Source organism: Geotrypetes seraphini, chromosome 8 (genome assembly GCF_902459505.1).
Source record: "Geotrypetes seraphini chromosome 8, aGeoSer1.1, whole genome shotgun sequence".
Classification (NCBI taxonomy): Eukaryota; Metazoa; Chordata; class Amphibia; order Gymnophiona; family Dermophiidae; genus Geotrypetes; species Geotrypetes seraphini.
Window position 1 is genome coordinate 65089195 of NC_047091.1, and position 6000 is coordinate 65095194.

Below are 6000 nucleotides of genomic sequence, written 5' to 3' on the forward strand. Positions count from 1 at the left end.
AGAATTCAGCTTGAGGTATGTGGCACCTTTGATATTGGACACTTCCGACTACCCCAATGTTAATACTACCATAGAGGGTCAGGATAAATTAACTTTAATTAATACAGGGGCCAGAATCAGTTTTAAAGATAGAGTGCCTCCTACTGGAGATCAGAAAAATGTGGAAATGTATGAGATTCAGGGTCTAAATGACACAGCTTCAAAGTGTGTGTCTATATCCCACAAAAGGAACAAAGGAAAGACATTGTAGAAACCACTGCCAGCACGAGTGAGAATACAGGCAAAGAAATAGTTCAGGTGGCTGGTCTTGCATTGGGTACAGGAAATCCAAATGCTTCTAAACCTTTGGCTCATAAGGATATTCCTGTGCATTTTGCCACACAGTGTTGACTGCCAGTGCAGCAGGACGAGCGTACTGTAACTCACTCAGAGGCTGCAGATGTTCCTGTTTGGGCACAGGAGAAGTTAGATTGTGGGAAAAGGTACACTGAAATTTTGTTTGAGGCCGAAGATCCTCAACCACAAACACAGCATCCAGTACTTCCTCCAGCAACAGAACTGATGCCTAAGATGGAGGAGAGGGGTCTGAGTGGACCTATCTCTTCAGCATGTGGCTCTCCAGCTTGGTCAGATGCTAAACCAGAGGGCTCCAGTAGGCTAACTGTAGGCTTTTGGGCCCTAACTAAGATTTCAAAGCCTGTAGCACCAGTGGCAACCTCTTACTCTGACATTACTGTGAAATTTAACCCTAAATGTGCATTTTTCTCTGTCCTAGACATGACTAATGATTTTCGGAATTTGCCCCTTGCCTCTGAATGCCAGGACATGACAATGCAGACAAAAGAAGACACATCTAGCCTGCACCTGACTTCTGCACCGCAGTGCCCATTCCTCAGACTGCAGTGGGACCCAGGTGGCAGACATGTGGTCCAGGTCTGCTTGAATGGAACATGGATGAAGTTTGCTCTAAGTGACCTTGAGGATGCTGCTAATTTAAAATGTTTTTTTCTTTTCTTTTCCTTAGCAGCAGTACTCATGTGTTCACCTTTGTTTTGTTTTTCTATAACAATGTGTTTATTTGCAGAGATAAATTCAGCTCTGAACACTTGACTGATGACAGAATAGTTTCACGCCTAAAACTTTGTGTTTTATGTTGTGTCTGTGCCATGTGGTCTGTGTTTTGTCTATTTGTTTTAGTTTGAGGGGTACCCCAGGATATATAACAGGTTTGCTGGCCACTTGATAATAATTGAATATTCAGTAGTTTGGGTGGTGGTTCATTTGGTAGAGTTCCAGGCTCCGCCCCCCAATATCTGCTCTTTCAACGACTCCTCTGCTGCCGCGCAGCGGTGGCACGTTCCAAGCTCCGCCCCCCAATATCCGGTACATGTTACAGAAATACTCTCACTTTGCAGCACACGCCGCAAAGGCGTGCGCCAAAGGAGGGCGCTTAAGGAGCATGTTTAGCTCCTTAAGCGCGCTCCTTTGTGTGATCCTACGGTGCATCCTAGATATTACGCTAAGTAAACTCAAAGTTTTGCAGCCTTGCCTAAACAAAGCTGTTTTTTTCTTCTCATTTGCTTTTCTATTTTCCAAAGTGCCATCTGAATTCACTACAACTTTAACTCCTACTTCTATCCACTATTTAATCATTATGGATAATTCTTCTTCACCAATTCCAGTTATCTGGGGAAATAGACCATTGAAATCTAATTTTAATCAGAATCCCCTACGCTCTTTTGAACGTTCAAATATCATACTTCCTCCTAATCAATTAGCTCCTTCCTCACGACCTCAAGTTTCCTCAGAACATTCAGTTAAACAATTTAATATTGGCCTTATCAATACCCGCTCCATTAAATCCAAATACCATCTAATTAAAGACGTGATTACTCAACAATCTTTTGACATTCTATGCCTAACGGAAACATGGCTTTCAGAAGGCGAGGAGGCCTATCTTTCTTATGCTTGTCCCCAGGGATTCTCTTTCGTCTACAACCATCGTAGTAATAAAAGAGGAGGAGGATTGGCAATAATCTTCCGAGAAGCCTTATTGCTACATACTGATAACTCCTTACCAAGCTCCTCTATAGAATTCTTACAAGCCTCTATGTTAACCAAACCAAAAACTGATATACTTTTAATTTACCTACCCCCACCAATTTCCTCTGACAGTATTACACAACTTCAATCATTGCTTTTTGATTTTGGCAATTCTATCTTAAATCCTTTAATTTTGGGTGACTTCAATATTCATTTTGATGACATCAACAACAACTATACAAAAACCATTGTTTCTTACATAAATCAACTAGATTTACATCCACTAATAACTCTTCCAACACATCAGGCAGGCCATACGCTTGACATGGCCCTAATACCAACAATTACAAAGAAAAACATATTACTAAACAGTTGCCTACCAGTTCCCTGGTCAGATCACTCTTTAATTTCTCTATCTTATACTACTTTACATAATACAAATCATAATTAACAACAAATAAAAAATTTCAGAAATTACAACAACCTATCTTCAGACTTAATTCTCTCTTCCTTCAACTTAGACTTTACTAACTCTGATACTAACTCCATGGATGAACTAACTAACCTCTTGAATACTGCCGTATAATCACTTTTAGACAAACTTGCGCCAATACAAACAAAAATAATTTCCGCCCGTAAAATTCAGAATCCATGGTTCACAACTGAACTTCACCACCTAAAAAGACAAACGCGATCTTTAGAACGTAAGTGGAGGAAAGATAAAACTCAAACCAACCTACAAATATTTAATGAGCAAAGTAAACTTTATAAAACAAAAATCAACCAAGCAAAAATGAAATTCTATTCAGATAAAATATTTAAAGCCAAAAATTCATCCACACTTTATTCAATATTAAATACAATAACAACTTCAAATTACAAACAACAATCCAAAACGAATGGTTCTTCTCCCTCCGCTCAGGAACTTGCTGATTATTTCATGGAAAAAATTAACAACATTAGAAAAACTTTTTTAGCAAACTATTCTGTGACAAATGATGATCAACAAACCAATACAGAATCACTAATTTCAAGATGTTCTAAATTCAAGCTACCTAGTTTAAAAGAAATTGAGTCCATTCTTAAATCTATCTATTTGAAGGGTTCCACTGCTGATCTAATTCTGCCATTCATCTTAAAGCATTATTTTCATATCTTTGGACCTTTTATCCATACTTTAATTACTAAGAGTTTGAATCAAAATACGGTACCAGCAATGTGGAAAAAATCAATTATTCGACCTATCATCAAAGATAAGAATGTCAGTAATGAAGACCTATCTAATTTCAGACCTATAGCTAATCTACCTTTTTTGGCAAAAATGACAGAGAAGGTAGTTTTCAATCAAATCTCAGATTTTGTAGAAAAAACCAACGCTCTGCATCCTAACCAAACTGGCTTTAGACATCATCACAGTACTGAACTCTCATTAATTGGTATGACCACCTCTTTTCAATATTTCTTAAATCACCATCAATCAACACTATTAATCTCTATTGATCTTTCCCCTGCTTTTGATACAATTGACCATCAACTCCTTCTTGACAGACTCCAATCTATTGGTATCTCAGGCCAAGTTTTTTCTTGGTTTGTAGCTTACTTAACAGACCGCACTTCTACCGTTTTCTTTAAAGACTCACTATCAAAATCTTCATCGACTACTTATGGGGTTCCTCAAGGGTCTATTCTTTCTCCGTTACTATTTAATATCTTTCTTGCCCCTCTAGTCACCTTATGTCAATCCGTGGGTTTTCAAGTATTTGCATATGCAGATGATATCCAACTCCTGCATGCTATAGATACTAATAAAATGTCGGATATTCAAGAGATTGATGAGAAGCTAGATCTAATACATCATTGGCTGAAAACAAACAAACTTGCACTTAACATCAAAAAAACTAATGTGATGTTATTCCCATGGAAAGAAAATCTTGAACTCATTGCTCCTATTACTATACAAAATGTCCCCCTTCAAATAGTTAAAAATACAAAAATTTTAGGAGTCACTTTCGATAACAAACTAAATTTTCACGATCACATCAGTAATATTGTTAAATCTACTTTTTATAGATTACGCAGGATTTGATCTATTTCAAAATTCTTATGCCCAAAATCACTAAATATTCTTATCCACTCTCTGGTGATTTCAAAAATAGACTACTGTAATGCTCTCTTTAAAGGAATATCATTAAATGAAATTAAACGTCTCCAAATTATTCAAAATATCTCCATTAAACTCATAACCAAATCGAGAAAATTTGACCACGTTACACCTCTTTTGAAAAATGTGCATTGGCTCCCAGTTATTCACCGGATAACATATAAACTCTGTTTGCTTACCTTTAAAACTCCTTTCAACAAAACTCCAACATTTATATATAAATCATTAATTCCATATCATCCAAATAGAACACTAAGATCCAATGAACAATATTTATTAACCATTCCTTCACTTAAGATCATTAATACTAGACGGCAGTTTATCTTTTCAGTGACTGCCCCACAGACTTGGAACTCTCTCCCAATTTATTTGTGAAAGGAGCAGGATCTAGGAAAATTTAAAAGTAATCTAAAAACATTTATTTTTAAAGATGATTTTAGTAACCCCTAGGCCATAGATTATACTTTATTAAACCATGTTTTAATTTGTCTTCCTATTGTACTTTTCCTTTGTATTGCTTTACTATTCCTAATTGTATTTCACAATCCATTCCTTCCCTATGTTCCCAAAATGATGTTTTAGTTTTTAACCCAATGTTATTATTTAAAGTATGTATTGTATTATCCATTTTGTATTTTTTTAATGAATGTATTTTAAATTGTTCATCGCTTTGAAATATGACTAAGCGATTAATCAAGAGAACTATTAAACTTGAAAACTTTTGGTCGTCTTATGTTTAGGGACATTAAGGATTGGGATATTTTATGTATTTTAGCATAGTTAGCATTTTTATGTTTAGTGGGATGATTTTAAAAAAAATTTTGTAATCACTTGTTAACATTCCAGTTGGCTGAATAATTTACTTTTGGTAATCCATTTTGTAGTATTTTGATAGAGACAGGCAATAAAGGCCCAGATTCTCTAAGCTGTGTTGTTCGTTGTCTCCAGCAGCCTTAAATGTGGCTGTCAGTCACGCAATGGCACCGTTTAGAGAATCACTCCTCTGGCAAAGGTGGGCGCTGGAAATGTAAGTCAGGGTTTTCAAGGCCTACATTGCTGGTGCCTACCTTTGCTGTGAATCATGCCTATGTAGGCACTTTACATTGCCTAATGCCACGTCTGGCATTAGCTATGCCTACAGTGGCATTAGGTGCTATAAAGCACCTATGTAGGCAAGATTGTGATGCCATTTTTTTGGTGCCTTGAAAATCATTTTAAAATGACTTTTAAACAGCGTTTTTCACTTAACTTAGATGCCTATCGGCGCCGTTTATAGAATATAGGCCGGCGGAGCTTACCTAAGATGGCGGATTGGGAGTAGCTGCGGAGAAGCCGTCGTGCTCACGGTGTAGATTTCCTGAAAGTGATGGTAAAAAGAAAGTCAAAACTTCGGGTGTTTCCCGTTGAGACAGCGGCACCATTGGGTCCGATGGACGTCTTCGTAGAGCGCGGCTCACGAACGCCACAACCGGAGGGTGCCACGGCTGGAGAGACTGCACAGGCTGAGGTGCAGGATCTCTCCTTTGAGGCTGTTATTCTGTCTCCGGACGAGCGAAGACCGCCTAGCTGCCCCGCTGCGACGGAGGAGTCGATGGTTGACTCACCGGCTCAAGATGCCCTCTTGCTGTCCTCTCCGTTTGGGAGGACCAACCCTGGAAGGGGGGAGGAAGTGTTCTTAAGATCACAGCAAACGGTGAGGAGTTCACAGCAAGCCCAGGGAGACTCTTCAAGTTCTTTGGCGGCTACAGGTATTTCAGTAGCCCAAGAAAATCTTTTGATAAATGAAGTGATATCTG